We start from the raw sequence: 25,211 nt of genomic DNA on the forward strand, positions 1-25,211 counted from the left end.
TCCAGTCTTGTCTTTGTGAAGTTCAGAAAATATTCTTGATTTTACGGTCTCATTTTTATATAATTCACCACGGTTATAACTGTTGTTAACACAATGTTTAGACCAGGACTCATTTCCGTTGCAGCAAGAGCTTCTCAATGAATCATGCAATATATCCAAATACATTGTGAGGAGTTTTCCCTCAAAAGGGCTTCTAAACTTTTAAACCTTCCAGACATACCTCGAGCACCATCAATGCAACTTTCAACACAATTTTTCCACTGCATGTTTGTCTTGCATATAAAATCATCGAATGTTTTGAACAATTCACATGCTGTGGCTCTTCTTTCTATTGGTTTACAAAAGAATAACTCTTCAACTGCTGATAATCCATTGCAAAATCGAACATAAGCAATTAAATGAAAATCCTTGTTGCTATCTGTTGCTTCATCAAGCTGAATTGAGAATAATTGGTCACAAAGCTTTGACAAACGTTGTTGCTGCATATCTTCACATATATCACAAATTCGCTGAGCAACAGTATCAAGTTATAGAGGTGTGTACTGTACAGGGCCGTCACCAGATTAAATCGTGCCCTAAGGCAAACAATGAACTATCGCCCCTGATGGATTATAAGGCAAAAATATAAGAAAATCTCCAATTGCTATTTTGTTTTTATTACAAGAGAAACATTAATGCAAAACGATTACATAATAATATTAATTAAATGTTTGCTCTACGGGGATATCACACAATAAAACTGTTTATTGTGCGATAAACTCTTCTAAATTTAAATTATAAGCAATATTCCGCCTCTATCGATACAGTTGTTAGACCAACCAATCTTTCTTGAGTCATTGCTGTTCGCAAATAATTTTCAATCTCTTTAAGCTTGGGAAAACTATCTGCACTTGCTAGCCTAACAGTTATTGTTAGTGTAGCGACGGCGCCAACCGCAATATGGCTGAACGAGCGCCCTTATTAAGCCGCGCCGTGAGGCAGGCTGCCTCTATGCTACACCCTGTCGACGGTACTGGCACTGTAGTTGTTTAGTAAAATTTTCTCCAAGCATAGTTTCCACAATATCGATCACAGCTGGCAGAATTAGGTCTTCTCCGATAGTATGGAGCTTTATGTAGCTATTTTATATGCAACTTTATAAGAAGCTAGTAAAACTTTTCATTTACAAAGCTTTTTTCATGCTAGATTTTTGCTTTTCAAAACATTTCAGTTTGGCAGCAAGATATCTCAAGGTTTACTGCATACATATGAAGTATTTCCAAATGTCTTTTAAGTTTATTTGGTTTCATTCTATCAGCAGCCAAAATTTCCAAACAAATAACACAAAGTAGTCTTTCTTCATCATTTACTTCAATTTTTGTAAAACTGAAATCTAAATATTCTGCTGCGTTCATACTTTCTTGATTTTACTTTCGGAGCGATATTCTGTGAATCTGAATTTGTTGACGTCGATGCTACACAGTCGTCAGATGCCCGCTTACTTCCAATTAAAAATTTATCCATTTTTCTACACTAGAAAGGATCGTTTTTATACCTTGTATCACAGTTTTTGCGAATAGGAGTAAAATAATGCCGACCATTGACTTCTCACTGTCGAAGAGTTACTGCCGTCTTGCTATTTCAAGCCTTATATATTCTTGCAGAAACATTTCCAGAACATTCGAGACTTCCTGTGATGAAATCGCGAATGTTTCCGAAAGGCCGATAAGATTCAATGTTGTGTGCAGTGATGCTAGATCTATACAATTTTCTTAAGATTTGATAGTATATTTAAATTTTAATTAATGCCTAGTTTTTTTGTTCTTGTTTTGCTAACTTTCATGGGTTTTGTCAGTGTCTCAACACACAAATTGCACGGGGAAAGGGGCCGCCACCAGAACTAATATTAAAAAATGGGGCACACATGAAAGAAGGTTGAGTAACACTGCCTTAAGAACTCCTAAATCACTTGGTGCTAACATGGCACAATGTTGTGAGAGCTGCATCACTCAGGGTGGACATATTCCATGCTGAAATGTCTCTTCACATAGTTTTCTGTAAGCACTGTACATTAATTCCTTAACTACTTCCTTAGGAAATTTAACCTTTGCCAAAAACGTATTGCAATTTAATTTGTAAGAAATTGGTAACACATTTTTTGTGTAATATAATTTATTAGAATGCTGGCAATAAATTTGTATCTACACTTGGCTGCAGCCATGAAAATGTTTTCATATACAGGTAAAATTGTAGTTCGTCCTTAGCTTTTGGACAGCAGTGTATACAAGCCATAAGCGAAACCAAGGTTCATTCATGGCTTGGAACTTGGAACTTCTTTGGGAGATGAACCGAGTCCTTGACTCTTTATCACTTCATCTGATTTTAGCTGGTGTATGAGTGGGTAATTGTGGGTAATTTACCCATGGGAGCATTGTAAGCTGTATTAGCTTTCTCTTGCGATGGAAGATTTCGGTTTTTTATGTATGAAACGATCTGAGAGTTTGTAGTCCGCTGCCTGTCGAATTAGGCTGATTTTAATGATTATCTGTGATTGTGAAAATTTTTCTGCAATGCCTATCATGTAGGTCTTGACATCTGGAAGGTTCCACCAAGAAGATTGGCTTCTTGGTGTAACTGGGGATTTCTGACGAACCAAGGGGCATTAAATGCCATTCTTAGGTATTTGTTCTGGATTGTCTGTAATCTGTTGATGTTTCGTTTAGTTGTGTGTCCGCAGGTTGGTGAGGAGTAAGTTAGTTGAGGGCTTATCACTTATTTATAGAGGAGAATTTTGTTTTTTATGTTTAAGAAGCTGTTCCTATTCAAAAGTGGATATAGTTGTGTTATTGTCTGACTTCTTTAGTGGAGACACTATTTATGTGCGTCTTGAAATTTAGGCGTTTATCAAGATGAATTCCCAGATATTTGGTAGAGTTGTGCCAAGGGATGATTTTTCCAAACATTTGTATGCTTGTGATCGGTCCTGCTTTATGTCTGGTAAAAAGTACTGCAAAACGTTTTCCTGGGTTGATTGTAGTGGTGGCTGGTGAAAATTTTAAGTGGAGGTGCTGCATATACAAAATAAAAATAAAAAAATATATTTTTTCCTAATCAGTAACCAATTTATTAATAAATAAATTGAAGTATTAAAAATTGCTTTATTAAAATTTCACCCTCACCACGAACACACACTAATAATAAAAGTTTCGTATCTCACAGAAATAACACGCGCTCGTTTGGGCAGTGATTCTGACACTGCCCAAACGAGCAGTGTTGGAATCACTTGTAACGTGCAATCACAAGCGCAAATGAATATCGGCGAGTCTAGCTGGAATTGGCTGAACGCGATAATTCTGACATTGCGTAAGATCGCAGTGCATTTGTTTCGTGTAACGATAATTGAAAAAATATAATTCTTTTCATGTTTTAAATAGTGACACTAGTCATAATTCAGCCTTGTATCTATAATAAATAAATAATTATATGTTATTTTAACAAAATAAATAAGATTTACAAAAATTAGTTCACCCTCACCACTCACACGCACCAATAATAAAAGTTTCGTATCCCACAGAAATAATGCGTGCAAGCATACGATTTATCTGTAAGCGACACTGCCCAAACGAGCAGTTTCGGAATCACTTGTAACGTGCAATCACAAGCGCAAACGAATATCGGCAAGTCTAGCTGCAGTTGGCCTAACGTGATAATTCCGAAACTGCGTTAGATCGCAGTGCATTTGTGTCGTAATCTAAAGCGTTAATCGAACAATTCCAATTATTAACTGTTCAATCAATGTCGAAACATAAGATGTAACCTTTAACATGTTGTACTGCATTTATATAATGTTGTAAGCATTGTTATTATTTATAAACACAAACAAATTTAATTTTTTCATATTTTCCTTAGGGGTGCTGCAGTGGCGCTGTGCTCATGTATGAGCCGCCACTGGTTGATTGATACGTCATTTGGTGTCCCAATTCTGTAATTTGTTGACTGCTCTCTGCAGTCAACAAATTACAGTGAGATGTGAGATATTACCATAGCCAGATGAGGGATCTGGCTATGATAATTCTGTCATCGGCACAGGCAGCAGTGATGGATGGAGACAACTTGGGAGATCTGCAATGCATATGGAGAAGAGTAGGGGAGGTAGCAGAGAGCCTTAAGGGACTCTTTATTCCCTTCATGGTACACTCTTTTATAATTCATGGGATAGGCCTGATCGGAACTGTTGAAGAGCCAGCCATTCAAGGTGATCTCGTTCCCCTGGTGAGGTTCTCAGGTTAGTGCCAATATTCTATTAAGAAAGGCATTCACTCTCTTCCCTTTCTTTCGAAGGCACTTGTAAAGTTTTTCAAGCACAGGAATAATCCCTCCTTTCTTGGAATATTTAGAGATTAGGATCTCTTTGAATTCTTCATAATTCAGAGTTCCTCTTAAAGTATGTTGCGAGTGAAAGAACTCTCTCTCTCTCTCTCTCTCTCTCTACTAGCCTCATATGTGTGAGCATGAGGGGTTGTATGTCGCTCCACCTGCCCATTCCTCTAAGCTCCTCGACGTGTTCAAAAAATGCATGCACGTCATCATCTCCTTCTCCAGAGAACCTGGGAAATAATTGCTGAGGGTTAATTGTTTGGAAAAATTCCGAATCATCTAAGTCAGAACTTGTCGGAAGGGACATACCTGCTATCAGCTTACAATCAACTAGATTTAACCTTTTCTCAAATTTTACAATTCCTATAACTGCCTGACTGTCTGATGTGAGTTCAAAACCAACTTACAGTGATTAAGGATCTATTCAATTAAATTTTAGGGGCCCTAATCACACCTTTTCGGCTGCGCCTTTGTTATTATGTCGTTGTTTTCTCTCTATTTTCTAAACTTAAATGCCTCATTAATCTCTATTATCTTCTCATCTCTAATGTATATCCTAACTTGATTCGATCCAGGGATATTCCCTTTCCAGATACTGGCAAATTTGTATTATGCTGCGCCAGCCAGTATCCTATAACAGGAAATAATTCAAGCTCAAGGAAATATTCCTAGACTCATTGGCATACACCCTAATATACACTTCACATACAGTTATATAGATTTCGGTACTATGCAGTCGTGATCTATAATCTATTCCTAAATATATATATATATATATATATATATATATATATATATATATATATATATATATATATATATATATATATATATATATATATATATATATATATACCCAAAATTCTTCCCCCTATGGTTCTAATTTCATAAGTGGTAATTTAATATCTCGAATTCAGGCATGACTCAGGCATATGCAATAAAACATGTTTATTGGAACTAAAAGACAAGTACAACTAAATGGAATCAAAATACTAAAGCTTCTAAATCTCATGTTAAGGTAGACAAACAATTCAAAAATAATCAAATTCACTTAGACAGATCAAAATATTAATCATACAAGATTAGAGTGGAATGCAATGACTATATCACATTAATTTAAGATCCTCTCATGCATGCTATTCATAAAGTACATATTATAGAACTTGTTGCTTTCTCAATCAAGGTTATTGTGCTAAACAAAATACACTTATCATTTCAGTCACATTCAGTTGGAGATTCGTTCCTGACAATTCTTTGTCCAACAGAACTAACGGTTCAAATACGAAATCTTATCAAAGTTCTCTAAAGGATTGTCCACATTACTTAATCATACATAAATTTCTATCTTCTATCACTTCAGTAAAAACATATAATAAAGATCTCTACCTTACCCAGTTGCTTCTGAAAGTCTATTAACTACCACGTGTTGTTCTGGTCATTCTTCGATTGACTATCTCAGCGCCTGACTTTGTGGTTACGTTGTCCTTTCTACTGCTGCCGGACACGAACTAGTTTCTGCCGCGACAAAGGGCTATCTCCACTCCCTACGATGGGACATCCAGCGATTGGCACGATTCTGGATAGGCTGATGATTAGCGTATGGCTCCGCGTGGAATCTTCTCCAGCATAACCAGGAAACCTGCCCGGTGTCCGACATCATTGCACCCTGGCTCGTCTTTTCTCCGGTCAAGAATCCTCGAGATGAAAATCCGAAAAAAAAAAAGCCTTGCAATATGGCACGCATTGCCTTATATTCTGTGTTCGAGCGCCCTCTTTTTGCTGTATCCTTTTCCGCACGACCCTTTGCTTTTAATGTCCTTAAGTTGATCCTTTACTCTCCCTTTTGCTGTTAGGTGCTGTCTTCGAGGAAAGTGCGCTTACGTCACTTTCCGCGTGACTGTAGTCTCCGGCATTACGATCGATACGTGCGGTTCAGACACGACCTTTGAACTGTTACTCATTACCTGTCTGGTGACTTACATTATTTTAGATATCTTAATAGGACACAAATTTAAGCTAATATTTCTTTTACATAGAATCACTAATTTTACATAATTCTCTAATTTAATCTTCCGTTTGACAGCAAATATTTCTAATACATTACACATATTAATGCACATTCTCATGCACAACAAACAAGGTCTTTCTTACTTTCTGCTGGTGTGCAGGTATTATCTTAAATTAGTTAAATTACCCATGTTAGATTCTGAATGAACAACTTCTTAGAAAATCCTCCATTCAGGATCTAACATTATCATAGACAGATGAGGGATCTGGCTATGGTAATTGTGTCATCGGCACAGAGGGCAGTAATGGACGGGGACAACTTGGGTAGATCTGCCATACATATGGAGAAGAGTAGGGGAGATAGCAGAGAGCCTTAAGGGACTCCAGCTGTGACTCTCCTCTCTGTGTGTCTGATTCCATTCAGTTTTATTTTAAATTTTCTGTTATTCAGATGTTATTCAGATATGATTTGATAAGAACTAGTGGCAATGGGATTCCTACTTGGTGTAGCTTAAAGATTAGACCACGATGCCAAATTCTATCAAATGCTTGTGTAATGTCCATGAAGACTGCGCCAGAATGTTGGTGCCATTCATACCCTTGGGTGATGTATTCAATGACTCTGTAAATTTGGAGAGTTGTAGAGTGCTTTTTTCTGAATCCGAATTGCTCTTCTTGTATGACGTGCTGATCTGTTGCCTCTTGAATCTGTGTTAGTATAGCACATTTGGCTATCTTGACTACACATGATAGAAGGCTATTAGGCCAATAGTTCTGTGGAAATTGCGTATTTTTTCCAAGTTTTGGAATTAGAAAGACATCTGCAAGATTCCATCAGTCTGGAAAATAATTTACCGGAAGGACGGCTACCAGATGCATAACCCCCTTTACGTGGGAGTTGATTGAGCGCCTTGTTCATTATGCCATCTGGACCCGGAGCCTTTTTAGTGTTTAGTTTTCTTGTGATCTCATATATTTCTGTTGGTAACACAGATTTGTTGTTCGATTGGAGTGAGGCGTTTTGAGTTATTTTACGCACTTGGGTGTGAATTTTTCTCATGAAGTTTAGATCTTCGTTGGTATAATTGGGGCTGCATTGTTTTTCTAAGCTGTCTGCAAATGCTTCTGCCTTTTCCTCATGACTGTAGGTGACTCAATATTCACCTTGGATTCGAGGAAGCGTGTTACGCTTTGAACGAAGTGATCTCATCATTCTCCACAATGACTGATGAGGCCTCTGTGTTTAAGTGATGTATTTTGTTATTCCAAAGTTGGTTTCAGTGATCCTTTAAGGCAGACTGAACCTGGTTTGTTGCTCTGTAAACTGCCCGTATCTGCGATATCCACCGTTCTCTGATATTTTCTTCTTAACCATTTTTTCTCTTGGATAAGATGTTTTATATCCTCTTGGAGTTTATTTGGTGGTGCACATTTGGTTATATTTGTTACCTGTGATATTAGTAATTGCTTTTCAAAGGTTTTCACTGCTTTTTTTCTATATCTTCAGTGGATGTTATATGTGGTACTCGGCCAAGGTTTTCCTGGAAGGTTGAGGGAAGTTGTTTCCAGTTTATAAAGGTGGTGGTATTTTCCTTGTGAAGTCCCGTAGATCAAATCGATGATCTATCAGCAAAGAAAGAAAGATCCTGCAGTCACAAAAGGACTGCCAGCAATTCCGAGTGTTGCAGCAATGATTTAAATTAAATTAACCTGTGATTTAATGAGGGCCGTGTGATTCAGGACCTTCCTTGTTCCTTCCTTCCACCAAGTGTAGACCGGCCGTTGAAATCTTTTTTAGTACGCAGAAGACTACTGATAGGCACAGGGCAGGGAACAGGAGAGGGCCTGAGAAAATTGCATTAAAAGCCCAAAACCTTGCACTAAACTAATCTCATCTGAGTCAATTAAAACTAATCATCATCAATCCACTCATCAAACTTGCCTCACATCATCTTCAATCTTTTATCTCTCATTCACGGCTGTATCTATGTCAGAAAGTTAAATTCATCATAAGTGATCTCTAGATGGGTGCATAATAAAATATTAAACTATAGAGCCAAGAAGCTTATATTTGTTGTACGTAGATATTATAATAGACAATATTATTAATTCATTTATATTTTATAGCAAACTTTCAGAGTTTCTTAAGTAGTGCATAAAATATGGATTGATCTGTTTATTTTGCAGTGCTGAAATGAACACATTTAGACTATTCTTTGACAGTTATTCGTAAGCACTGACTGTTCACTTATGAAAAGTACAAACAGAAACAGAATTGCTTTGGTAATGAATGAGGATTCTTGTCATTTTAAGGTTACTGCCTGCTCTCTGATGAGAACTACTCATTCAAAACAGTTGTCAGGCCAGTGAAACTTAAATCAAAAGAAGTAACAAAAGACACCTCGGAAGCACACGTCTTATAAGTAGTGCAAGCTAAGGCAACTCTGATGCTGAAGATTGTATTTTCATAAGCTCTCTGGTTAGTTTTCAAAACTTTCAAGGTTTATATATATATATATATATATATATATATATATATTCATTTATTTTCATGTGGTCACATGAAAGCATTATTACATGTTTTTTTAACCTTTCCTCATTTTGCAATTTGGCTGAAGTGCTGAATATTTGACCAAAGCATAATTAATTGAATTCTAAACATTGCTAATTAAATTTTATAGACAAATTAAAAAATACTCATTAAAAATTATCAATTTTTAGGTGTATTTTTTTATAAAATTTAATTCAGCATGCTTCAGTTGAATATTTAAACGAAATTCTGTTAAAATACATTATCTCTGTTTCTACTTTAGCATTGTTTGTACTTTAAAACTATTTTAGGTTAATCTTCACTATAGCAAATCTCAATACAGCAAATTTACTTACTATAACAAACTGCTGAAAACAACATTCCAAATCTCAAAAATTCATTGCTATTATAACAGAACACTATGGCAGATCTTCCTTTAATAAGCTATTCTTTTCATCCTTGTGTGGTTGCTAAATTGGGAGCTGCTACTTATTTTTGAATTATCTGATACCATTTTTTCTTCATGTAGCCAGGAGACATCTTGATTACATATAGTACTGATATAGCTTGGAGTCCTTATTTTCCAATGTTAGCTGGAGTAGTCACAGAAATTGGTGGACTTATTTCTCATGGTATGTAATGACTGACTATTTCTACTATTTGTTCAATTATATACTGAATATATCAATTCTCTTATTTTGGAATGCTTCTTAAAGATTTGTACTTGTAATGTGCCGCAGACCACACTATCAACCACAATATCAAATCTTTAATGGCACTTATGACCAGTGATTAAATTCTAAACGAATACGTTTTAGGAGCCCTATACAAAATAATCAATTGTATTTACCTTTGGATGCTATCCGGGTCAGCTCCGAACCTTCCCGTCCCTTCCATCACATGTTCGAAATCAGGCGACTGTTGATATTGACTTTATATACACATCCAAAACTGTAAATATTGTTGAATAATAACACAATAATGTAGGCATAATTATCATAAAGGGAGAAAAGTCGCAAAACAGAAAAATGTTCCTACAAAATAACTAATTGTATTTATCTTTGAATGCGATCCACTGGTGGAGTGTCCAGCAATTCAGCAAAACTTTCCTTTCGTTCAGCATATTAATATTATCGCATTGCAACTGATGGGAATTCGGTGTTTCTGTAGATTCCTTACAGACTCTTTCTCTTCAAAAACTACACATTACAAGCTGTCATTACAAACTCGTTTTGTATTATCACTATCATCTGAGCTTTTTTCCATTTAAAGAAGGTACCAATGTACTTATCAATAGTTGAAATAACGTATTTAATCGAATATAACCTGCCCTTGCATATAACTTGCACCCCTGATTTTACTTTTCGAAAAAAGAAATTAAAAAGTTTCGCATATACTTCGCACATGAAAAAAAAAGCTTCAAGATGTTCACATCAGGGCAATAGTAACTTGCTCCCATGGTAAACAACATGTCCTCCCATATACTGCAGAGGCAAGAAAAACAAGTACTTTTATTATGTCAGTGAATAAAGTACAAGCACTCTGTATAATATATTTCTCAACAAATAGGGCAATTAAAGACAACTGGAATAAAAACGACACTAACGAATGAATCACATGTCCCCTCATACAGAAACTATACTGTATAGACTCAAGCAAAACCGTATGCTTTACGAGCAAACATGGTATCTAACTAAAAACTATTGTTTTTAATTAGATGTGTGTGTGTGAGTTCACTCACTGCAAAGCAGCAATAAAATTCAACCATGTTACAATTCGTAAATATTAAAACTAAGAAATATATATATATATAGTGAATTGTTACAGTGTCACATATTATTGGAATTCAGTTGAAGAGAGTTAGCATTCTAATCAATTGTCGGCTTGCTTTTATCTTTGCATTGCACGATCTTTTGTTAATACCACACCAATCATATGCACGTCATAATAATCTGCCATTGCTGTCTGTTTCACGTTAGGCTTAATTACCATAAAGGGAGAAAAGTCACAAAACAGAAAAACATTCCGGGTCTGGGCACAGTGCATAAAAAAGTTCTGGGGGCAGGCCCCAGGGGTCCTGGCTGAATTTAACCACTGAAACATATAGACATAAGAACGTTAATTTTATGAAATCAAATATTTTGATCTTCAGATCAGAACAATTGATTTCATTTTGATTTCACAATTGTTCTGTTCATCAGTGAACAGAACAATTCAACAAAGGTAAATAAGAACAATGAATTTCAAGAGATATGAGCCAGACAGCAGCAACAACCAGTACAGTAGATTGAGAGATGTGAAATAAACAAACAAATTAAAAAAAAAATGCTTGCAACTAATAAAGATCAGATTCTCTCAAAATTTAGGTAAAGAAAGAGTCATACAATTTTCAAGTTGAAGTACTAAAATAGTGCTTTAGTACTCTATTTTAAAACAAATTCTCGATTTTGAAATGGCAGTAATGTAGTAGATGAGTGTTAGGGCAGAAGATTCTGTGATCAGTGTCAGTTCCATGCCATGCTAGACCAGACTTATTATTATTGATATAAGATTAGCATTCCTGTGGTGTTTTCACAACAGACTGTCCTGTTCATCCAAAGCAAAAGAGATGACATTCACCAGAAATTCAGTAAACACCTGGGAGGGATACAATACCATTTATCCTTAGTGCTGGAAGATAACAAAGAAGAATTTTTTGACAAAAAAAAATATAGCCACTAAATTATATTTCTTAAAGATCTTCAAAACTGGTTCAGAGATTCTAACAACTTAAAAAATCAGAACTCTCCTTACAGATTTAGGGTTCTTAGGAACACGCCTGTAATAGCTCTTGCATGAGAAAAAGCCATCCATCTCTTCATTGGATATCAACAGATGCCGTATGGTCACTCAGATGATCTATGATGTGCCATATGAGTCCTCACCAGGTGGCCCTGTTGTGTGCTTTTCTGGAAATTTCAACTCTCCGGAGATCAGTCACTCCAGACACATCATCCATCCATCTCATTGAAGGTCTATGAGATGGATGGATGTCTACCCCTTTGTCTTTTTCCAGGAATTTACCTTCTATTACTGTCTTGCGAAGTCCTTCCATCCTTTCAATGTGTCCAAAATATTTTATCATTCTTCTGTCAATATCCTTATGGAGCTTTAAATTTTTTCTGATCCTTTCTAGCACCCATTCATTTGTCCTTTCAGTATATCAGTTATATGATATATGAATATATGTGATATGATTTCTTTTTTCTTTGCTATGAGGTGTGAGTTAAACATTGGACATCATGTGAGCTGCAGCAAGACAAGTAAATTTTATATTTAAATGTGTAGATTAATTATTACTGTGAGATATTTGAGTGCAAAATACAGTGTTTGGATAAATTTCTTAGGCGATATTATTATAAATTCATTGTTTTGTTAGCACACTGATACAAGATCGCAGTGAAAGGCAAATCATTGCATAAGTCTGTGCGGAAGACAAATAAATGGAATGGATTTCTCAAAAACGGTATGGTGCTGTGAATGTAACATGTATGAATGGGAAGTTGAGATGGATATTTATGTGCAGAGGCTGAATAAAAGAAAAGAATGAGTGCAGGTATGTAGGAAATGCTATATTCTGATGGACCATGAGACTTGCTTAAATAAATTTAAAGAGTTTAAATTTGAGTAAGGAACACTGTGTAGTAACTGATGTGGCAGTTGAAGATCGTGCAAATATTCAGATAATATATGGAAGTGGTAGTGAGGAAAAATGTTTGACGATAAAGTAGGCACTAATGAGGTCGAAAAAGAGTGCAATTAATGTTAAGGTGGTGAGAAATGGTAATAGATACAAATGACTTGGCTGGAAACAAGGAAAATGTATGATCGGAATTGACGGGTTGACAGAAAACAAGTATGTGTGTGTCTTGATAAAATAGCGAGAGTGCATAGCGAAAACAGGAGTTAGCTAGTTGGTTTTTATTATTATTACACAAGACCCCATGGAGTCAAAGACTGATCTAGGAGGTCCTTTTATCAAACACACAGCCCATCATACCATTCTTTAAACACACTCAAATTCTCTGCAGACAGTACACTCTCAGTCAGGGCATTCCAATCCACAACTCTGCATGAAAAAAAACTGCTTCTCACTCACCTACTCACAACCTACTAATACAGCTTCCAGGGATAACCGCTGGTTCTCCACTGATCTCCCACTATTTTCTGTAGAACCTCCCCAGCATTGATCCTATAACAACCACTTAATAACTTGAATGTGTCTATCATATCTCTCCTCCTCCTCCTGTCCACCAGACTCTGCAAGTTCCACCTTCTCAATCTTTCCTCATACTCGACATTCCAGAGGTTAGAAACTACCTTAGTCAGTCGCCTCTGGAGCTTTTCCAACATCTTTTCATCCTGCTGAAAACCAGGTGACCAAATCTGGGCACATAGTCCATGTGTGGCCTAATCAAAGCCTTATACAATGGAACAAGAATCTCCCTACTTCTACACGTCAGTATCCTCCGCATCATTCCCAGAAGCCTTTGTGATGTCTTCACAATTTTGTGTATGTGTACCCTAAATTTCAGATCCTTATCCACTTATCACCCCCAATTCTCTTATTTCCTCCAGCTCCGACAATATAAACTCATTAAACATAAATACTGCATCCCATCTTTGTTTTCCAAATTTTAAAACCTTAGATTTTGCAACATTGATCTCACATCCCCATTCCCGTGCCCAATCACTCAATTTATTCAAGTCTCCTTGTAAGACCACAACATCTTCTCTACTCTTCATGGTTCGTCCCAACTTTGCATCATCCGCAAACAACTGAATATCTCCATCCAAATCTTCACCAATATCATTAATATACAAGTTAAACAGTAATGGCCCTAAAACAGACCCCTAAGGCACTCCACTAGTGACATTCCTTTTCCTGGATATCGCTCCCCCATACACAACTTGTTGATACCTATCAGATAGCCAGTCTCCAATCCAATGCACAAAACTAATATCCAATCTGATACCCCATCTGCTCTAGTTTGACGGTTAACTTACCATGAGTTAATCTATCAAAAGCCTTTGCGAAATCCAAGTATATTACTGTGTATCCTTCTCCTTTGCCCAAGGAAGAAGACAATTTATTGTAATAAGTAAGTTGATTACTTAAACGTGACCTCCCTTTAGCAAATCCATGCTGTTCATCAAAGATAATAATAATAATTATTATTATTATTTAAATTAAGAGGATATTACATCCCACATAGTTTTAAAACCGAATAAGAAACTCAAAGATCGGAATCAGAGAGTTTCTTGCCGATTATAGTAAACTATGAAGTATCGGCAACACTAGCGTTAGCCAATGCAAGTGATCCTAGTACGTAATACAGTACTGGGCAACTCGTGGCAGAAGTGGAGGAAGTTCAGATCGCTATTCTTAGGTATTTTCCATAATGTAAAAACACATTTCCTAGGAAATGTATGCTGTTATTACATTATGGAGGGAGGTCACTACCCAGACCGGTTTCAGCCTTTTTTGAGGCTTCATCAGTGAGTAGCTAGACCTAATACCAAAGTGTATAGCGAAAAGAACTTATACTCTGCGAACGAGTTTTCCAAACAGGTGCAACCATTAAGTTACTTAAGTATAAAGAGCTAATAAGCTTCATTTCGGCAATGAAAACATTACTTAAATTAAGGGGATATTAAATCCCGCATAGTTTTAAAACCGAATAAGAAACTCAAAGATCGGAATCAGAGAGTTTCTTGCCGATTATAGTAAACTATAAAGTATCGATTGGTATTAGGTCTAGCTACTCACTGATGAAGCCTCAAAAAAGGCTGAAGCCGGTCTGGGTAGTGACCTCCCTCCATAATGTAATAACAGCATACATTTCCTAGGAAATGTGTTTTTACATTATGGAAAATACCTAAGAATAGCGATCTGAACTTCCTCCACTTCTGCCACGAGTTGCCCGGTACTGTACTACGTACTAGGATCACTTGCATTGGCTAACGCTGGTGTCGCCGATACTTTATAGTTTACTATATTCGGCAAGAAACTCTCTGATTCCGATCTTTGAGTTTCTTATTCGGTTTTAAAACTATGCGGGATTTAATATCCCCCCTTTAATTTAAGTAATGTTTTCATTGCCGAAATGAAGCTTATTCGCTCTTTATACTTCAGTAACTTAATAATAATAATAATAATAATTATTATTATTATTATTATTATTATTATTATTATTGCAAGATTAGCAATAATATTACTAATCTATGCTAGATTGCAATATATAGCAATCTAGCATCGCTATCAAATAGATTGCTAGAGATGCCAGATTGTCCTCCCAACAACATCGCCTCCGAAACCATAAAACACAGCTTCCTAAAAGACGCAAAACCTATCCTACAACTAGTAAATGACTTTAACCAATACTTTGCAGACTCCATCCAAGACCTGCACAGAAATATTCCCCCAATCACAAAATGTGATCCTCCACTTGGACCACAATCAAAACAAACATTATAGTTCCCAACGATAAAAGAAGCAGAACTTCTCTCTGCAATACATCAAATCAAACCAAACAAAGGCCCAGCAATTGATTATATAAGATCTAAGGATATCAAGCAATATACAACTAGATTAGGTCCTATCCTACTAAAATTAATAAACAAAAAATATTTCAAATAGGACAGATACCAAGTATGCTAAAGACCGCCATAATCACACCCATATAGAAAACATGGAAAAAGAAATTTAATCAGCAATTACAGACCCATAGCAACATTACCAATTATCAATCAAATTATGGAGCGGATCATTCTGAAGAAACTCACAGCATACTGTGAGATCTTTCATATTATACCCAAAACACAATATGGTTTTTAGAAAAATAAGGCAACAACATCTCTCTTGGAAGACTTTACAGACGTAATTAACACCGCCTTAGACAAAAACAAAATTGCCATGGTACTCTTTATTGATCTAACTAAAGCATTTGATACACTCACACATCAAATCTTGTTAGAAAGAAAAGTTGAGGCATTTGAATAGACGGGCCTCTGCATAGGTGGTTTACAAACTACCTCCAAAATAGAAAGCACATCACACTTATCGGGTGAAACCGAAGTAGAGAGCTACCATTAACCTGTGGAGTGCCACAGGGAGCTGTATTCTCCCCAACTCTATTCAACATTTACACGCACGATATTAATCAACTACCTCTCAAAGGTAAGATATTCCAATACGCAGACGATCGAGCCAATATCCATCCATAATAACACAAGCATAGCCCAAACAAATATGCAACATGACATACTGTATATCTGATCACAGACTGGCTCACGAAAAACTCCATACACCTAAACTCAGATAAGACAAAATTAATGACATTCAGAAATCCAATGACTGGACGAGTTGATAACAAATACATAACCATCCAATCCACTCTCCGATATAAAAAAACAACAGAACAGCGAAACCACTACAATCACTCAGATTGAAACAATACGATAACTTGGAATTTACTTCGATGCAGATATGAACTGGAATAGCCACATAAACCATCTACACAACAAACTTCGAACAATAAGTGGCAAACTGTAAAGATTAAAAGACAGTTCCCATACGCCTAAAAACACTAATATTCAAAACACTATGCCAATATATACTAAGATACGCTATAACAACGTATGCTTTCTGTGCACCCTACAAATTAAATAGAATACAAATTAAATGTCGCTACGTTACAAAATGATAAACTGATCTTTTGGGAACAAAGAGAAAATAAGGACCTTATATACATTTCAATGTCAGAACACAAAATACCGACAGCAAAACATTTATGTCACTATGCAGCTTTGCTAAAACATTATTTCGATGCCAGCTACAGGACAGCCCGAAACACATATCGCATAACAAGACCTTAGACAACTAATTATATCACATATAAATACAATAAGCACTACGGAAAAACCACACAAAACCTCTACATCCCAGACATGGTAAACAAATTACCTTTCAAATACAGAAACCTTACAAACTACAATAGCCTGAAAAGAGCTCTAAGGACATACTATGAACAAGTTACTCGCACTCAAAATACCATACAAACTTAATGTAACACTATATATTCATTCAGGCTTCCAGTTCAGCGACGCATCAATGCATGCGAAGTTATTGTATTTATGTCTGTGCGTGCGTGCGTGCGTGCGCGCGCGCGAATTACTCAATCATAGCTTTCGTAGGTTCCCAACACAGCAAAAAAAACAATAAATAATAACCAACTGGTATCATCCTCAGATAAGCTTACATATAAGCTTCGAGGATGAAAGCAGAGAAATTACTTCTCATCCAAGATGTATCATATGTAAACAAATGCATGTAATGTACGTATCACATGTAAACCAATATGTGTAATATGTGTATTATATGTAAATAAATGTATGTAATGTAAGTATTATATGTAAACACATGTAAACTGTTGACATATGATATTACAAATGTATCATATGTAATCTAATGTATGTAATAACTGTAACAAATGTATGCAATGTGATAAATAAAATAAATTTAAAAAAATAAAAAAATAACTATTATTACTATGGGCGACTCCAAGCAGTCCTCAGACTCATCGAGGGAGGCCGTAAACATCATGTCCATCACAACTATTCGAATTTCACACAGTATCTATCATACTTTGCCTTGAACTCATTCACTGTCATAGCACCTACAACAGACTCAGGAAGCTTATTCCACTCATTCACCGCTCTAAAATTAAAAACCCACCTCTAACACCCTTACTAACCACACTCTTGCCCAGTTTCCATGGATGTGCTGTAGTCCTCTCACCACCTGTCCTGATCTCAAAACTATCCTCTGAATTAATGCTATAGAAACCCTTCAGCAATTTGAATGTCTCAATCATATCAACCCTTTTCCGTCTACCAACCAATTTCTGCAACCCACAAATCTTCAGCCTGTTTTCATAAGGGTCATTCCATAGACCTGCTATCATCTTGGTCACTCTCCTCTGGATCCTCTCAACCTCCTCCCCATCAAGAAGAAGCATAGTTGACCAGATCTAGGCACAGTAATCAAGGTGGGGTCTTATCAAACCTCGATACAGAGGAAGAATAACTTGCTTATCTCTGTTCGTTAAAGTATTCTTCAGCATCCAAGTGATTTGATGAGCTGATTTAGCCACTTTTGCGATGTGCTCCCCTAGACTTCAACACCATATCCACCAATACTCCTAAGTCCCTGGTCTCATCAAGCTCCTGGAGTACAGTTCCACCAACATGATATACTGCTGCTAATCTTTTCAATCCAAAATGCATAACCTTACATTTTGCCACATTAAATTGACATCCATTCTCCTTAGCCCAGACCTCCAATCTATCCAAATCATCCTGTAAATTTTGACATCTTCTGCGTTCATTATTCCCCTATCCAACTCAGCATCATCAGCGAACAAATGAACCGTTCCTCTCAGATCCTTCCCTATATCGTTAATGAACAAATTAAACAGCAGTGGTCCAAGAACAGAACCCTGCGGCACCCCACTAGTCACAGGCCGTCTTTTGGACTCCACTCCTGAATAAACCACTCTTTGATATCTCTCCATCAACCACCCACCTATCCATCTCACCAACCCTATATCCATTCCCATATGTTGCAGTTTACGGATTAGAATTCCATGTGGTATCCTGTCAAAGGCCTTCGCCAGGTCCTGCAGTATCACTGTAAACCCATTATCCATATCCAGTTCAGCCGTCACTTTGTTATAAAACCTGAGAAAGTTACTGAGGCATTATCTACCTTTCACAAAGCCATGCTATCCCCCCATACAGTATCTCATTTTCATCAATCCATTCCTGTATTTTTCCCTTGACTACTTTCTCCAAGACCTTGACAACGACTCCTGATATGCTGATCGGTCAGTAATTTGCAACAGTAGTCTTGGATCCTCCTTTAAGCAGTGGAACTATTTTCCCTTCTTTCCATCCCTTCGGGACTAAACCAGGCCCAAGACTCAGATTAAACAATAAGGTCAAGGGCACTGACAATTCTTTAGCGGCTTCACGTAAGACCCGTGCTGATATACCATCCAATTCCAGGTGTATTCACATTATGATTCTGTAATAGACTATTCACCTCCACTTCATTCAACCCAATTCCATATAAACTAATGGTTCCTTCATTCCTTCAACGTCACCACCTGGATGATATACTTTTGCAAAGTGCACGCTCAGTAACTCCACTATATCGACTGGTTCAGTGACCTCCTTACCATCGTCATTCCTTAAAATCATTTTGCCATGTACAGTTTTTTTCTTGCTTGCAGCATATTGAAAGAACTGTTTGGGATTCTCTTTTGCTTGCATTGCTAGTTTCCTTTCATAATTGGCTTTTGCTGTTTTTACCACACTCGAAACCCTTCTGGCCTGCACTTTATACCGTTCGTGTGCCTGCAGGTCACCCCTTTCTTTAAGTTCCCTCCACAGTTGTTTCTTTTTTTGCAGCTCAAGCTTAATGGTGTTATTCATCCATTTAACCCCTACTTGTTTTACTATTCGGACCCTAGGTATACAATACAGCCATAACCTCCTGTAAATGCTCCTTGACCACTTCCCATGCTCTATCAACATCGAGCCCTTGCAATTGTACATGCCATGGCACTGATCCATGCAATCTCCTAAGCTTGTCAAACTTGCCAGCACGGTAATTCCACATGTACCCTGTCTAATTGAAAATTTCACACATTTAACCACCTCCCAGGTCAAGACCTTTTTCACTCTCACCAATAGGTGGCAACATGGTCATATTCATTACAGTCAAATTCTCAGATGCTATTACTAGGTCAAGCACTCTCGAACCCCTAGTATTTTCCATTACATGCTGTCTCAGATATTTATCCCTCAGTAACTGAATGAATAAAATCCATTTCCTTCCTCGCATGTGTCCTCTCCTCCTTCCAATCAATGTTACCATAGTTGAAATCCCCCATAATAATTACCCTCCTTCCACTCATTTCATCATCATAACACTCTCCCCCGCGTTTTATTCTCTCTGTCCTTCCTGAACACTATATACCCTACACATTCTATCCCACTAACTATATCATCTTCTGTCAGCCATGTTTCACTAATGCCAATAACCTGTGGTCAGGAAGAGTCAACCGAAGCCAAAAATCGATCCTTCTTGTTCCTAATACTCTTGGCATTGGTATACATGAAATGCAGAGGTCCATTTGTCCCACCCCTATCTTGGTGCGTTATACTAACTGTCCCATTCTGATTTCTTGTCTTTCGTACTGACTCATGCTCATTATAAACATTCTTACACTCAACTGCCTCACTGATGTCTGCATATCCACTTCCTCCCCTCCTTAATAGTTCTAGTTTCCCTGATTTTGCACATTGAAATATCATAATACCATTGTTGTCAACCCAATTCTGGATCCCAGTTCTCACAAGCGTCTCCAACAACTTAACTACAATACCTGACACACAAATAGGCCTATAGTTTGATGCTTGAGTTCTATCACCTCCTTTATGAAGTTGCACAATCCTGCCTTCCTTCCACTCCTTAGGAACTTGACCGAGTGCAAGACTCATATTAAAAAAATATGTCAAGGCCGGTGTCAACTTCCTGGCACATTCCTTCAGAATAAGTGGTGATATATTATCAAATCCCACAATCTTATTTACATCTAGTTTTCTCAACTCCCCATACACCTCTTGCTCACTTACAGTCAGTCTCTCTTCCCCATCATCGACTGCTCTCAATCTCTCCATGAAGTCACATTCACAAGTTTGAAAGAGCTTTATGAACTGCTCATTAAGTATCTCCACCACACCTTCTGCAACAGCTGTCTTTATATCATTTTCTCCACTCAATGGCATCCTTTCATAATCATTCTTTCTTTTGCTAGCTACATATCGAAAGAACTCCTTAGCATTCGTTTTTTTGGTTCATTAGCTAATTGCTGTTCCTACCTCTCTTTAGCTACACTCACCAACCAAGTCACCTGCCTTGGCTGGTCTTTGTAGTCCTCATGGAATTGGTTATGTCCACTTATCTTATGCTGCTTCCATAATGCCCTTTTTTCTCTGTATTGCATGCTTAATCTCATTATTTTTGATTTTTATGGCACAAAGTCATCAAAGGTCATACTGCGCCAGCACAGATCAGTTAGAGCAGGAACATATGGTAAAGGGTTATTAGAACAATCACAAACATCCATGATCCTGGCAGGATTCAAACTTGCAGCCTCTTGGCTGGAGAGCAGATACACTAATCACTCAGCCAACCAGGCCGATCCAAAAAAAAAATTATGCAAGATTTGAAAGCTGAGTTGGTGAAGATGATTCAGATGCAGAGTGAAATGAAGAGAACTGGTGATTTGTATGGAAGAGTGAATAAGATGAAAAAAAGGATGTCAGTATGAAAAATGTAACAAAAGACCCACTTATGGCGTTCTATGGCGATTTGATTATTAGGGGTGCGGTAAACGAGAAGATGCACGAAGGTTATTTTCTGGGAGGTAAAATGAATAGAGTGATTGAGGCATTGAATATAAGAAGTGAGCAAAGGAGTTGGTAGTGGTTGTAGAACAAATGACTTGACTGGAAACAAAGAGAATGTATGAAGGGATATCAGGAGATTGTTGAGAAGGATAAAAGATAATAGTGTCATAAGAAAGGTAGTAAGTGTGTTGCCTAGGTATGACAGTGATCAGATGAAGCAGAGAGCAAGAATTATGAATGATGTGCTAGGAGAAATGTGTGAAAAGAAGGAGTGCAGTTTGTTAATGTGTGGAATGAGTTAGGTTAGGTTAGAAGGAGGAATTGCATTATACAAGAATGATAGACTGCATTTAAATGCTTTTGGTGTGAGTCATTTGGAGGATCTGCTGCTGGCATGGAGAGTAATGGGTGCAGAAAATGAATCTGAGCAAGTAAGAAGCAATGTGAAAGAGCAGGAGAGTAAGGGAGGAGAAATTGTAATGGTGCTAATGAATAAAGTGGGTAGCATGAACGTAGAGAATAAGAGAACAAGTATGCAAGAAAAACAGGGTAATGGGTAGACTCAGTGTGAGAAAGGTTGATGCTCCAAGTGGATGTGAATGCGTGTGTAGACAAAAAGGGAAGGCGATGATTGTATTCTTGGGATGCAGCAAAAGCAGTTCAATTTGAAGAAGGATCTGGGATAAGTAAGGAGAAAAAGAAATGGCTCAAGGAAAGTATGAAGTCACATCTGATAAGTGGTTCTTTCAGTTTGATGGCGTCTTTATCCTACCCAATAATTCATCCATCAGAGAATTCAATTGTTTATCTAGCTATTAGTGGATTTAAGCGATTTCTTAGTAGGTAATTCAACTGTATACAAAAAGGATATATTTCTCTTATAATGAGAAAGATCCATTGTTATTCTGCCTTCTTGAATTGTCTATTAAAGACAATTCAAATATGAATATCTCTTGTATTCATATTGAAATATTTGATTTAATAACACTGCTTTCACTGTTAAAAACAGTTAAAAAGTTCTAATACTACAGTTATCCATAACTTTTACATACTGTAGTTATCTGTAACCAGTTATCCATTTCTTTTCATCTCCAAAGTGTTCTAAATTTTTGTTTATATAACTGGTGTATAATTTGGGCATGAGCCTTGCACAATTAGTATTTTACTAATGATGAATTGACGTACACTAAGTTTTAAAGGCCAACGAATTCTATTCAAAACTGGAAAGTTTTACATATGGGCATACTTATATAATTACTCTAGAATTTCGGGGGTGGGGAGGATGGTAATGAATAATAAGTGTTGACCTCTTTTTAATTTATGCTGTTTACACATATTGTATATGACTGCTTAAAAATGTTATTAAACCATTGCATGCAACTACAATTTTTTTAAAAAAAGGCAGTGATTCGCTATATGGTGGAATTCAGCACGTGGTCATCCAGAAAGGGGCATTTTCTATATTCATTCATTCAAATAATGGCTGTTCTTCAAGTTGAACCAAAGTCACTTAGTATACAGGAGCAAGTATACCTTGCATTCCAGGATAATCCAAGTGATGGAGAATATCTCTTGGTAAATAGATAAGTGTAGCTGTTTGCAAAGACTCGAAAGAAGTCTGAATATACTGTTTAAAATCAGATTTTTTTAGGTTTTCCCAGATGCAAGGAATGGTAATCGATTTTTGTGATGTGAGTTTTGATGATTTGGTTAAGAAGAACAATGTAAAATTTTGTTGATTTTTTTTTGGAGAGGGAGGGGCTGCCCATGTTAAAAACTCTGTGCACTTCAAATCTGCACTGAGCTCTATATAAGACAAATAAATATGTGCTACATGATTCATGTTTTGAATGTTGTCCACCAATCTCTTCTCTTCCTGATTGTAACAAAGAAGAAATATATTATTACTGCTATTATATGGTGTCTCCATGGAGTTAGGAGACAAATAACACTATTATACCTCTCATTAACTGTCAGGGCACTCACAACTACTTCTGGAAATCCATTTTCTGCTCATACACCTCTCTCCAATCAAACTATCTAGTCTGTACACCCTTAATAATTGCACTCATCCACAACTTCCAGGGATGATCCCCTACCCCTCTGTATTGAAAAATGTATTGAAAAATTTCTTTTGTGTCAGTCTTATAGAATCCCTTTAATAAATTATGTTTCTATCAAGTCCCCTCTTTTCTATCAAACTAAATTTTGCAATCCACACGCCGTCAATCTATCCTCAATATGTAGAAATTAATAAATTCCGTTATTCCCTACGCTAATCCTTATTGTAATATGTCTACTACATACATTCCTTTAAAATATCAGCTTATGTTTATAATTTGAAAATTTCTGAAAGGTTTATGTAATAAATTTGACTCTTGGTAATTACTGTAATGTGAATATGGTTATCTGAATTATGATTGATTTATTAATATCCATTTAAAAATATTTTTCAAGCTGTAATTAAACTGGTTATGCTTGATGTGCTAAAAATAACTTTTTTAGGAGCCGTCGTGGCAAGAGAATACGGAATTCCATGTGTGGTATCATTACATGGCGCAACCCAAAGTTTTAATTCAGGTAAAGCTTAAACTGATAAGATGATCTCATTTGAAATTTGCAGCAGCGGTAATCCTTCTTAAAAATGCCCCCCCCCTCTTCCCCCTCGAAAAACTGTTAATTTTCTAAAATTAACAGTTTTTCGTGAATTTTTAAATAACACTATGAAATGTTTACAATTTGGAATAAAGAAATCGAGGGCTAACATTGTATTAGTTGAAGTATAATGCATATAGGTCAGAGGCACAGAATTTGGAGATATTAGGCAAGGAAACTCACTAAAACAAAGTTAAAACGGAAGGCTATACAGAGTATTGCAGTAACAACTATACTAATGAGACTTAGGTTATTGTAAAAATAATAAATTAAACTTAAACATGTTTCACTATTTAATAACAACTCCTTCAGGAAGATAAACGTAGTAGTTAATATACAAAAAATTCTGAACACTTATAACAGCAGTTGTTTTGTAATAATGAACATTAATCATGCAACATTGCCAGCAAAGGTTGGTCAATTAGTAGAGTCTCTGCTTCTAATGGCTCACACAAAACGTTAAGCAAGTCTGAGCATGGTTAGTAGTTGGAACGGGTTCAATCGTCCGATGCTGTTGCCACTCTGCTGAATGAGGATGGGCCATTCTTACAGGGTTAATTTCGGCCTGTAAACTGACGTATGTCAGACCTGTGTGCCCTCGTGGCACGTGGGGATATGACAATGACAATCATGCAACATCATTTGGTATATTAAGTGTAAAACATTAATTGTTATCCAAGATCTTTCAATAGTTATTGGCATAACTGATGTAAAACGTTACATAACGCATGACTTTAAAATGTTGTGAAGCATGAGGCTCTTGTTCATGTTTAAGGATATCATTTCAGAGGAATCCTGAAAGTTCTTTAGAAAGAGGTTTTCCATACAAAGACAGAGGCCCCTCAATTTCACGATATGAGAAAACATGCAGTAAGCCCCTTTTATCTTTCATTTTATATCCAAGTGTTGCACAGGTTTTTTTATGGAGTTTAAAACCTTTTCCAGGCTGTCCAATGTAAGTTCTTTCACAGGTACATGAAATCCTTTATACCCCAAGATGTTTTTCAAAACAATCCTTGTCTTCTGGTGAACACAGAAAATTCTCTGTGGTATGAAAAGGTTTAAAAGCTATTCTAATACTTTCTTTAAGAAATTTTAAGGTATCTTCAAACCCTGTCACGGCATAGTAAGGAAATGGTGCTTT

The 25,211-nt window shown here is 36.6% G+C and overlaps 1 protein-coding gene across 2 annotated transcripts in view; it reads left to right on the top strand.

The window, feature by feature from the left end:
• The window catches only part of LOC150100538 (uncharacterized), a 198,564-nt gene extending 189,086 nt beyond the window's left edge, over positions 1-9,478 (top strand). For both annotated transcript variants that reach the window (XM_090401331.1, XM_090401332.1), the window contains one exon: positions 9,423-9,478. The gene's annotated coding sequence lies outside the window, so the exon portion shown is untranslated. The remainder of the gene's footprint in view (positions 1-9,422) is intronic.
• The last annotated feature ends 15,733 nt before the right edge of the window (positions 9,479-25,211 follow it).

The sequence above is a fragment of the Typopeltis vanoorti genome, chromosome 12 (assembly GCF_054136105.1).
Source record: "Typopeltis vanoorti isolate ZY-2024b chromosome 12, IOZ_Tvanoo_1.0, whole genome shotgun sequence".
NCBI classification, from domain to species: Eukaryota; Metazoa; Arthropoda; class Arachnida; order Uropygi; family Thelyphonidae; genus Typopeltis; species Typopeltis vanoorti.